At 35.4% G+C, this 12,995-nt stretch overlaps 1 protein-coding gene across 1 annotated transcript in view; it reads left to right on the top strand.

Moving 5' to 3' along the window:
* Nucleotides 1–12,995, top strand: part of nvy (CBFA2/RUNX1 partner transcriptional co-repressor nervy) — a 47,291-nt gene continuing 34,296 nt past the window's right edge. Inside the window, exon 1 of the mRNA XM_018449163.1 lies at nucleotides 1–183. The gene's annotated coding sequence lies outside the window, so the exon portion shown is untranslated. The remainder of the gene's footprint in view (nucleotides 184–12,995) is intronic.

The following is a 12,995-nucleotide window of genomic DNA, read 5'->3' as shown; positions in this document are numbered from 1 at the left end:
CGAAGAAGAGAGTGCATTTCTGCATGATGAAGCGCAACGTCGACATTCGCTTGCGAGAGCACCCACGGCGCTCGTGAAAGCCCGCGATCGCGAAACTGTGACTGATCGACAGCTCGCTGCCTTCTCTGGATTTTTTTTTGCGGTTTAATCTGGCACGCTGCGTGAACATCGATCAGGCAGGAGGTGAGAATTCGTTACAGGTTACAGTTATATACCACTCGAACTTTCTCGGAAAATTTTTTTTACGCTTGCGATAATTGCGGCGAAACCTTCATAGAAAAAAATTATTCGATGTGTGACACCTTCGCAGATTTTGAAGACGTTGTCTTTCAATTTAGATACAAAAATTTAAATTTATTATTTTTATGTATTTTTACCGTTGGAAAAAATGTGTCGAATTTAACATAAACCGCATGTCCCAAATGGTCCATTCAAATTTTTGAGTTAATTTTACACAAGATGAATATGTTAGAAGATAACACAAATATTATGTAGGAGAATAAATACAAAGAAAAATAATATCGACACAGTTTGTAAACAAATCCTTGGAACTTTTTTTTTTTCAGAAAATTAACATTAATGATATGTTAAATTTTAACACATATTTCATTCATTTATCTTAGAATTTACGTTTTAAAACACATTATTTTTATGTTACTTGTTCACTTACTCATAAATTGTATCATTTTGGTACTAAGAAACGTTGAATATCAATTTTACACAAAACCTTTAAATAGCATAATCACATTATGTTAAATTAACACTCGAATATGTTAAAAAATTCAACACAAACTGTTAACACAGAATGTGAGTGGACCGTTTTCAATACAAATACACAAATTTTTTTATTGTGTATAAGAAATTCATCTTGATTATTATGTAATAATAATCGTAAATAATTTTATTATCTTAACATTTTTTTATTAAAGAAAGATTAGGTTTATTAAAAATTACATAATACATAATAAAAATTATATAATTAATAAATACGTAATTTTATAAATAAAAGAAAATACCTATATTTGAAAGAATACCTATATTTGTAAAATATTAGTATTATATTGTATTTACAAAATAAGTTACATACTCACACATGCATTTTCTTTCAATCTTACGCGATATTTAAAAATAGCTATCACGCGACAGTATGTATTATAGAATTGTGAACATAACTCGTAATGACGGTATTTTTACAAGAGAAATAATAGCCTGATTGTGCGGAGCGTCTGAAGAACAACGTGTAACTCTGCGGAACATGTGTGTTTGAACATTAAAATAAATTCAAAAAGCACATAATCGCACGTGGCCATATGTCTGCAAAGTTCGCGTTACAAAGCTATGGGCCTCGTAATATTGGGAACATGATAACTAGGAAATCGCGTGCCGCACAAAGCTGCTGTCATTTTAGTCGACACTGCAACATTACGATTACCGTAATTTTACCAAAAGAACTTCACGTGCATGGCTCTTGTATCGATTCCGTTATTAATGAGAAATACCATGCTTTGACCTTTCTACCGTATTCGACCATTCGACATGTGAAACTATGGCGCGAAGAATGGCATCATTTTTCATATACTACAAAATACATTACAGAAAATCACGTTAATTTTTGCATATCTGAACATGGAATATATATAAATCTTTATATATAAATACATAATTTTAGAACATCTAAAAATTATCAAAAAATTGCCCTGAATTTACGGTACATGAATGTACATTTACTATATACGAAAAAAAAAACGATATTGTTGAAGTATTTAAAAATTTAAACACAGAAAATAATTTTGATGGATTATTAAAATAATTATATAGGAATCTCAAGTATAAGCTGCAAAAGAGTTTTGATATTCTAGCAACCAGTTTGAGCGTCCAACATAATTGTTTTGATGGTTCAACAAAATTATTTTCAGATTTGTATCTAGCTGAATTTTTATAAGTTTCAGCAAAATATTTATCCATCCTTTCCATGTAGCTATTTGTAAATTATTGCTTGCTAGGAAAAAATTTAACAATTGAACAATAAGATTTTCAACGTGAGGAATTTTTTCCAAGTACCATTATTATTTAATACAAAAAAATACCAGTTTTATCGACAAAATTGAACGAACCTTAAAAACTAATCGCTCGTAACATCCACCAGCCATCGCGAATATATATTTCCGAGAGAACTTATCGTGCCGAACATCGAAGAATCAAGCTATCGAAGCGCAAAGAGTACGTATGTAATGCCGTAGACGAGAGGGGTGGATGAATCGCCGTGGGGCAAAGACTACCGGAGGGAACTTGGAGTTTTCTTCGACGGGAGCACGGAGATAAGGACCGAACAGCGCGACGAAAACCCCTGTCAGGTGCACCCTTTCGCACGGTGTTTGCCAATAATCGGTTCCCCGGCGGCGTATAGCGCACGTCACGATTAACCGTGGCGGAAGCGCGCTACGAATTCGTACCCGCCGCGCAATGTTCGCGCGAACCGCGCTTGTCGATCTTTACGCTCTCATCCCCCGCGTGCATCCCTCAGCATGCATTGCCATTTCCTCGATATACGCCACTTACAACGTATAAATCGCGTATAGCTCTTGTTTCGTTCAAGCAACTTACACTTCTGATAATTACATTAAATTGCAGTGCATCGATTTGATTGTAAATACATTGAAACAAAACGTATTTTACCAAAGAAATGATACAAATGTTGTTATAATACACGGAAAGAATAGTTTTGCTGAAGTATTTGAAAATTACAAAAATAATAATTTGTAATGAAATCTGAAAATAATTTAAAAAATTAAAAATTTAGCTAGATTTGTAAATAATTTTGTCGAACCATCAAAATAAATATATATAGAAAACTCAAGATGGTTGCTAGAATTTTAAAATTTCTTGCAACATTTCTCATCATGCTTGAGCGTCACATAATTATTTTGATGGTCCAAAATTATTTTTAGTTCTGTATCTAGCTAAATTTTTAGACTCCAGCAAAACCGTTCCGTGTAATAATTATGATATACCAATATAATGCAACTGTATAACATTATCTAGCAATGATAATTTTGGTTGTTATTATAATCATAATTGAATTAGATTTTTATTTTATATTTATGATAATATATACAAAGATTGTATAATAAATCATAAAAAATTAAATTCGAGAAGCCTCTAAAGACTCTTATTATCCTAATTATAAAAATCAATATATAATTCAATCTGTCACGTTTAACATCAGAAATATCCCATCAAATCGAGTTAAAATCAAAATTCACACTGTAAAGGTAAATGTGTAATAAGTGTCTTTACATAGGTATAGGTGTGATTTAGTTCCCGTTTAAAAATATATATAACACGCTATAATATATGCATACAAATATGGATTTATACATTAAAACGTAATATAATGTTATTTTTACAAAAAAAACTAAATCACACGTACATAAAGTCACTTATTAATAATAAATGACCTTATGTGTAATAAGTTATGACACATACTTGGATTTGGAGTGCACTCGGATATTTCGGAATCTCACTTTGATTAATCATTAATGTAGACACCGAAAGGAAAGGATCATGCTTTCAGCGCGACAAGACCTCGTTAAACGGGGACACCGTTTACGAAGTGCACCGCCGATGGAAGTATCCTGTATTCCAGACTCGCGTGTGTACACGCGTGCGGCAAGGAACGCGTACACGCGTGCACGTATGCTCGTCGGTGCGGCGTGTTATACCGAAGTATTATATCGATTAACTGTTGGCAACAGAAGAGAGGCGGAGGAAAGCTTGTCAGGGGCTGCGGCGTGGCTTTGGCTTTCCTATATTATTAATCTTTCTCTTTCTGCCTCCCTTCCACTTCCTCGCATTCCCGTTCTCTCTCTCTCTCTCTCTCTCTCTCTCTCGCTTGCCCTCTGTCTCTCGCTCACCCATGGCCCACCCTGGTGGTTGCCTTCCGCTTTTGCTCGTCGTCTCACCCCTCACCCACCTCATCCCCAGTGAGCTCTGTCTGCCGCTGCTGCTCCGCTCGACCTGCCATATACGCGTCCGTCGAGTCAGTCAGGTGTTGCGGGCAGCTTCCGCGCTTCAAAGAGAATCAAGAGTTACGGCCGGAGAGAGACTTGACCTCCGCTTGCTCTCTTGGTCTCTCACCGGTACCTTCCGGTGATACCTCTCTGGATGCGTTGCGTACCTCGCATCACAGCGGTACCATCCGTGAGTTACCTTTTCCGGGTAGCATGTAATTAACGCGCGTTAACGGTGGCACATAAGTTCCGCGAACTGATGGACATTTGCATTGAGTAGCCTCAGATTGCTCTGAGAATAACAGTAAAATTTGTTACGTGTCCTAAGGCACTTTATACTAAAATAATTGTACAGAAGAGTTACGCACATTTAATTATAGTAATTATCAAGATTAAAAGGTGTTCGCAATCAACATATATAAAGAGAAAAGTCGTTAGAGAAAGCAGAGATTCTAGTAAAGAATTAAGACAATAAGTGAAATTAGTCAGATCTTTTCATGGGACCAAATAAAAAATAAGAATTTTAGTAAAATAAAAATAAGATCGAAATTTTCAATGTTTTAGGAGATGTAAGTTAAATTAAATGACGAATGAAATGAGAGATGAGAACCCTTCACCTTTTTAAGCCCATAATGCCGCTATATTTCTCTATTATTTCTTTCTTTGGAAGAAATTGACCGTATCGAAATTGCTAATAATATTATATATATTTCCAATTGAAAATTCCAGCTACAGGAAATTTTATCGATAATCCGCAGATGATTGAATAGTACGTGTCGTCGAGGTCGGTTGCAGGATGCGCAACGGCAAAATAGATTCATACCTCACTTGCCTATATAGAAGTGCCGGCAATTGTATCGGTACACTGTTGCTACCTATTCGCGCATCTAAACGTTCAACAACCCCCGCATAGTTAACCATGTGTCCGACAATTTTCGCTGACACTGACGAACCGGCCGTACCATCGGCACACCTGCGAACGCCATCCGATATTTCTGTGGATATATTAAGTGTCGATCGATCGTTTGTTGCGTCAGTCACCTGCATACAGCTTAGAACAAGAGAGCCGCGATATGATAAAATTTTGAACATAAAATTTAAAATGTATTTTTTAATTAAAATTCCAATTTTAAAGATTTGAAAAACAAAAAGATCTAACTGACTAGTTATTTTGTACTTTAGAATAGGACATTCTAGATATAATTCTATGAATTATATACATTTAGACTGATTTAAAGATATAATCAATATGTTAAATAAATTTCGTAAAATATGAAAAATATAGATTAAGGGAATGGCTTGTTTTGTTTAAATTATAAACTTTTTAAATTAAAGATAGATTAGAAATCAACAAGAAACAATTTGCATTATTATTATTATTATATAGGCACATTAAATACAAATAAAATTATCACTCAAAACCGCCAAATCATATTTATGATAATTCTCTGACATGGCTGTGACGGTTACGAAACCGAAATTGCCAAAATTTGGGCTTAATTATCAGCGAGAAATGACGTGCAATTACGTATACCCTGCAATCTGTTGACTGTTATTGCCTAATATTGGATGAAATGATCCAATGAACTAAATTATTTTGTCCCGAAAAAGAAAAAAATACTCCCGTGTATTTCTTCTATTTTGGTCAACACATTAACTAAAAGTCAACTTTGATTTTATTTGAGCCTTCAAAATTTTTAAAACAAAATTAACAAAGGAAACGATACAAGATGTAGCGCGTCATAAAAATGGATAATACTTTGTTAAATCAAAAGAATATATTTAGATCCCCATACTTGGTTATTTTAAATTATAAAACTAAGAAACAATAATAGAAATTTCTCGACATAATGAAAAAGAGTGCGAATAAAATGAAACCAATGATGGAAATAAGATGGTAATATGTCGAATGCTTAAATATATAATAAGGAAAACGAAGAATGAACACAATATCAGTAAGTTATGTCGATTTTTAAAGAGATTTACAAATGTCTAATTACAAGCTTATGTGTAATTTGCGACTTTTGTTTTTATACTAATACTGTGTGAACCAACATCAGCCATGGATCGCCTTAGCCACGTGACGGACTATTTAAAAGATAAAACTGTGTAGAAATGTAGGGTGACGAATGTTGATGGACCGGCCCAGTGATTAATTATCCGCGCACGCGATGACGTCCTCGATTATCCTCTCGTTAGTCCCGTGGAAAAAGTTCGTTCATTTAACGCGTTTGTGCCCCGCTAACCCGATACACCCGATAAATGGGACAAAACGCTTCGTTAATTGAAAGCGCAGATTTTTTTTATCGCCGGGATTAGGTAGGCGCGGTTCGGGGTTTCCGGGCTTCGGGAAAAGTTACCGATATTTTTGATCACAGAGAATATTATCGCTCGCACCCTCGCTGGGAACGCGCGTGTGTCGCGCGCGCGAAATAAAAGAGTTAATTGCAAATATCGGAACGATATTCGGTTCCGCGAAATTCGTTTCCGTTTTAGCATTTCATAATTTTCCTGGCGCACCGTGGCCGTTCCGGTTTAACGCCAAGTGTGTATACAACGCGAGAGGGACGTCAAAAGCGGGTATAACTGCGACGTACCTGCGCATGACATCTTTGTAATGAAACCAAGCAGAACCTTCGCGAGGTAAAGCTTCGATACCATTAACGATGTAACGGTTTCACGTCGACTCCAAAGAGCGAAGTATTTACCGTTTTGCTCGTTTTGCTTTCTCTCTCTCTCGTTTGCTTTCTTTGTTCTCTTTTAGTTTGTTGGGAATTTCGTAATTCGTAAATTGAACGAAAATAGGAATTGAAGATCGTAAGTAACATTGTAACGTTGAACGATGCGAATGATTGATTTTGATTCTTATTAAAAATTAATCGTCATATCGAGCCAGCGCGCATAAACATATTTATCACGTAACTGATGCGAACGAAACAAAAAAAACTGGAATCCAAGTACGCGATTAGAGTTATCATATCTGAATTATATGAAAAGGGTACACTTTTTAAAAAAAGATGATTCGGAGACGGAAGAAAGGAGTATATTTTTTATGCAATAAATATAGGTATTTAATAAAATAAAATTTCTCATATAAATTTATAAAATTTTAATTAATGTCCAAAAGTTTTACGACTTCAAAATAGTACATATTTCTTGACTCTTAATACACTCGATGATTTTCCGGTCTTTTATTACACACGATTGGATCATTCATGTCCCGGGTTAATTTTTATTACTTTAATAAATATAAATTATTATTATAAGAAAAATTATTAAGTGATTTTTACATATATTTTATCATCTTTAGAAAGAATTTAGAAGGCTGTGTATTAAAAAAACTGTACATAAAAAATATTATAACTAATTACTTGATGCGCCTAGTCTTTAAGAAAAAAAATGTGTAGGATATGAATAACCCAATCGTGTCTAAGAGTTAAAAGAGTGCCGGTAACCCCACCAATCATCCTAAAGATTCCACCCTTTGACCGCCAATGATCTCATCAGGGATGTCTCATGCGGACGGTTCTGAACGCGTTAATTGGCGACGGCTGCTGGTTCGTCGCGTTCCAAGATCAGGTCGACAGCTCCGCGATGACGACGACAGCGAGAGAATGAGAGATCGGAAAAGAGAAAGAGAGAACGAGAGAGAGAGAGAGAGAGAGAGAGAGAGAGAGAAGCGAACGAACGCATCGTCGAGAGGTCGACGACGACAGCGCGAGAGCGCGGGACGTGGAGCGGCGCGACGCGGCGCGGCGCGTCGCGTCGCGTCGCGGCGCGGCTCTGTGCGTGACATTTTTGTAATGAAACCATGCTAAACGCACGTCGCGCCCGCTCTCGGCAGTCAGTACGGTAGACATCTGGCCTGCCTCTCGCCTGGTCGTTCTAATATTGGAAATTTCAAAGTACGTCTCCACCCGCCTCCTCTTCGGGGGCACTGTACCATGTGCGGGACATATGTATAAACATAAGCCCGCGAGACGCCGAAATCGTCTCCGCCGGAAAGTCGCGATCGATCCACGATTATTCGCCTGTGCCTCCAGATTTCCTCCCCTTTCATTTCCCCTCTTTCTCTTTCACGCGGGTTACTTGATGGGATGTTCCAGAAGACGTTCACTACGTCACGTTGCGTACTCTTTAAAATCTTTAAAGTGGAATCTAACTCTAAAGAGTGAAATCTCATTCCTAAAAATCGATAATTGAGTTACTCTTTCTCGACATTGACTCAATTATCACTCTAGAATTAGATTCCGCTCCGAAGATTTTAGAGAGCATAACGGTTTGTGTTGAGAAAGGAATACCTTACTTGCGGGTTAATTTATATTTTTTTATTATATTAATAACAGTTTACATTTTTGTGTTATATTACAATTTATTACATTTTGCATTATATTAATTTTATATTGTGTTAATTTATACTTTGTGTTACATTAACTTACATTTTGTATCATGTTAATTTATATTTTGTATTATACCAACTCTATTGTGAATTTTTTTATGCTTGCAACAAGGAGAGTTTCCACGTTGTCTGAATAATAATATACAATGATTTAAATTGATAGCGAAATTTTTATAGAAGAATAAAATAAAATAAAGCAATCACAACAAATTATCTTAATAAATAATTTTCTTTCCTTGTAATTCTTTTTCTCACTTAAAGTAAAATAAATCTATATATCTATTTACCTATCTGTCTATTTATCTTTCTCTCGTTCTCTTTCATCCATGCCGCTTTTTCCCATCGGCCGCGCTGGCCTGTCCGGTACTTTTTTCTCCTTTCTTGCGCCGTTGTTGAAAGTGGAGCGAAACGTTTGATAGAGTCGTCGTCATCCCCGGTGGGTCTTTCACTTTATTTCGAAATTTGCAAATGGCACAGTTGGAGAATTGAGGGAAATATCGGGGAAGGGCTGTTTGTTCTTGCTTATTACCGGCGATCGTTGCAATTATAATAATAAAATAATAATCAATTAAATTCTGCCTACAGTTGTTGTAATATTATTCGCGACAATAAATGCCGTTTATAATTACATTGATTGCAAGTATAATTAATAAAATTAATTCGGTACGCCGACGTTATTAAACGCAGTTTATCGCGGACGCCCACCCCACTCTCGGTTCTTCTATAAAGAGACCGAGAATTGATCGTCAGCATCCCGGGGGAACAAAGAATGGAAAAAGAAATCGAGGGGTGGGGGGGGAGCGGCTCTAATGTCCAAGCGAAACCTGGCGTTAGCGTGGTAATGCAATTCGCGAGTAACGCGAGCGACGCGAAGCTTTTACATCCGCGCGGCGCGTAACCACAGCTGCGCGCAATTACGAGCAGCAGAGCCGCGGATTTTCTGCCGCGGCACGTATATCACTTCGCACCGGCACCGCTCTTGTTTGCTTAACTAAGCGTCTTAACGAATTTCCGGAGACGCGCGTCTCCGGCAAGTCGGGGGCCAAAGCTCACCTTAACGACACGCAGGGGGGAACGGAACCCGGGAAGGAGAGACACCTCTCGGTGACGATCGATCGCAGGTGACATCCAAGTTAATTGCGTTCCCCCGACGTTTGCGCATCTTGCGCAATGTCGCAGATATAATTATCTGCGAAAACACTTGCGGGGCATTCTGGACGCACGACAATTGATCTCCCCTCCCAGCATCACCTCGACCCTATTTCATGCTAAATTGCGGAATCAGGAATCCAAGCATCAAAAGATCCAATCGTTTCTTTATCCTTTAAGTAGGAGCTCAGAAGGTCCCAAAAGAAATTTATTTTTATGTATTTTTTAATAATATTATTCGTATTTTTTTACAATTAAATTTACATTACTTATATTCTTATTTATTTACCACGAGATAAAAGAATATAAAAAATGAATTTTAAGATTTTTGAACAACACTTTTCATTTTCCTTTCCCAGAATAAGATAATTTAATATAACACGTTAGAATTGCGTGATCATTTACTTACTTAGGCCCAATTTTTCATTATGTGGTTAATTTGTGGTTAAATTTAACTTGATGTTTCGCCCAATGAGCTTCACCTATGACGTCATGATAGATGAAGTCTATTAGATAAAACATCAGGCTAAGCCACAAGTTAAGCAGAAAATGGAAAATCGTGCCTTGAAGATTAAAAACTTAATGTTAAAGTATTACTTTATAAATCGATATTTGTATATGTGGGTATCAACATCATACTGCAACGTTATCTCACAATAACAGATTTTTAATTATACTCCGCATTTAACCGAAGTTTTGTGTAACAGACAGTTGCATGACGGTTATAAACAAAAGAAAAATAAATATCCTTTTACACAAACAAATGGCGAAAATCAAATTATTTCAAGCGTTAAGTCAGGCAATTAAGCGAGATGCCGCGGTTAGAGGAATGTTTTATGCTGTAAAGTGCAGGTTTGAATGGATCTCTCCTGCAACCGAATTACTCACGCGATCCTTTAAGATATCATATTAATTTTTTTCACGAATAATACAAAATCGTAATAAAACGATGTTTTGTGCGATTGTCTTTGTCCGCTATTTGCTTCGACAAACATTTCGCATTTTTGTAACTATGTTTTAATTAATTTGTATCAGAAATGTGCCTGTCGTTGCTGCAAGACCAATATTCGCGTGCAAAATGTATTTTCGTTAAATACATACGAGTATTTTGGTCGATCGACGGATTCTTTTACAGATGGCTAAAAACGTTTTTAATTTTGTCAAACAGATATTTACGAATTGTTTTTCCTTCTTTTTTAATAGAATACACACAGTTATTTCTTAAATATCACGTTTTTCTAATAAAAAAGATAGTTAAATAAATAAATAGAATAAAAATGTCCTTTAGAACCAAACATAGTTAATGGAGCGTAAAAACAATTTTCGTTTATTAGTAATTATAAAATACGCAAAGAAGATTGTTATTGTAAAATCATTGTTACGTTATTTTTTAATGAATTTGTTCTTTATTGTGATAACGAGAATTAATAAATCGTAAAATAACATATATAATATTTGAAATATATACTAATATATACATATATAATATATATATATTACATAATATTATAATAGAATTCGTACGTTGATCGATGAAGTAATAATACTACCTCTGTGTGAAAGGCTTAGGTATTTCAATTGTAATATATCATATATAATATTATTACAGAGGTATTACTACTTCATCGATCAACGGACGGATTCTGTTCGCTCCTATCATAGCGATATATGTCATGGGAAATGACAGAAGGCCGCAAATATTATAACACTTGCGCATATGCGGCGAGCGATTTGCGGACAACTGTAACAACAGAAGAAGGCGTCAATTAAAATTATGGTGACCATCTGTCACAATAAAGACCGACACGTCGCAACCGCGAATTGTTCCGTGCGTAAATCCGTCGGAACTGCGTAGCGCAACCTTTTTTCCATCGCCCACGCGAAACACGGGGGTGGATTGATTGATGAACGGCCGTAGAAGAATCAGAGAGCGTTGTTACGTGACCAGAATATGGGCTGTTGACGCTTTTTATTGTCCGATAGTAATTAGTAATGGGCAGTGTCAGAACATTCTTTATTATTTTTTGTAATTAGATAATTAGACTACCTGCAATTAAATTAAATTGAAGTTGAGTATTTTTTATTATTTATAATCGCATTAATCCAAAATTTGCAAACTCAATAAAAGCATGACATGAAAAATTAATTAGAGAAAGGTCACCGATACTGACATTGTTTCCTAAAGCGACATCCCCTTATTTCTTAGAAACTAATCTTTGCAATCCTTATTAATACTAATAAAAACGTGATCTGTTTAGCTAATTAAAGAAGTCATAATTCATATATTTGTGGCTTATTTCTATACCAAATCAACTAAAAACAAATTCTATGAATCCGAGAAGAAAATTTCTTACGGTGTTCTTTTGCAAATTGCGTAATTAAATTAATAGTGACTGTATTATTGATAATATTATGTCATTTTAAATGTTTATAGTTTCATAAATTAGTTTTCTTTACAGAATAAGATATATCTTTATTTATAGAATAGGAATGTTGGCATTATTGTCTACTATGTCAGTTTTGGAGCCCATTTTGTCAGACGCTCATTTTTGCATAACTTACGAAAAACTTAATTATTGCAAACTTGCAAACAGTATTATAAAAATTGCTTATACCATCTGATAGAAGACACTTTTTAGTTTGTATTTATGTTTTTGAAGTTGTACTTTTACCTTTTATTTAAAAAATATTGTCTAAAAACAAAGTAGTATGTCGGTATTGGTGATCTTCCCCTATATCTTTTCCTTGTAATATTTTAGAATTAAATAATTTCTTATATTTAAACAAAAATTTCTTTACCTTTTTAATGTGCGGATTTTTTATTGGCTTGTATTTCTCTATACTGAGAAAAAAATTTACTAAATCTTAATATATATACTTTTTAATAATATTAACTAAATTATTGAGTTAATATTTACAGTAAATAAACATTTACTTAAGAAAAAGATGATAGTTAAGTCAAATTAATGTATCAAAAATAAATATATGTTTAATAATTGTTTACATTTAGTAAATAATTATTAAAATTTAGTACGTTTTTTACAGTGTATGTTCTTCTATATTTCATCACGAACTGAAACAATCACCCAGTTGACATAAAAATTATGAGTAGATTTACGTTGCAATAAAATGGAATGTCACGAATTTATTATCAGCGCAGAGTTTTTATTGTTCACAAAATACATTGCGCGATTTGCCGGAAACCGAACGGTGGTTCGCGCCGAATTTCCCGGCGCAATTACGTACACGCTAAAACCCGACGGCATTTGGCGATGCAGTTTCGCGCGAAAAATTATAGCGAGTCATCCGTGCGGCCGTTTCTTGGACGCAACGAAGGGCTCGTTTGCATTTCACGTTAATAACGGGACCATGTGGCACCGAAGGCAGCCTGCTGCCAGAGCTGCGCGCGTCAATAAAATAAAATTCCATCCGGTAGG

This window comes from Mycetomoellerius zeteki, unplaced genomic scaffold (assembly GCF_001594055.1).
Source record: "Mycetomoellerius zeteki isolate Tzet28-1 unplaced genomic scaffold, Tzet1.0 scaffold232, whole genome shotgun sequence".
NCBI classification, from domain to species: Eukaryota; Metazoa; Arthropoda; class Insecta; order Hymenoptera; family Formicidae; genus Mycetomoellerius; species Mycetomoellerius zeteki.
Note: the sequence above shows the minus strand (reverse complement) of the source record. Positions and strands in the feature narration are given on the sequence as shown.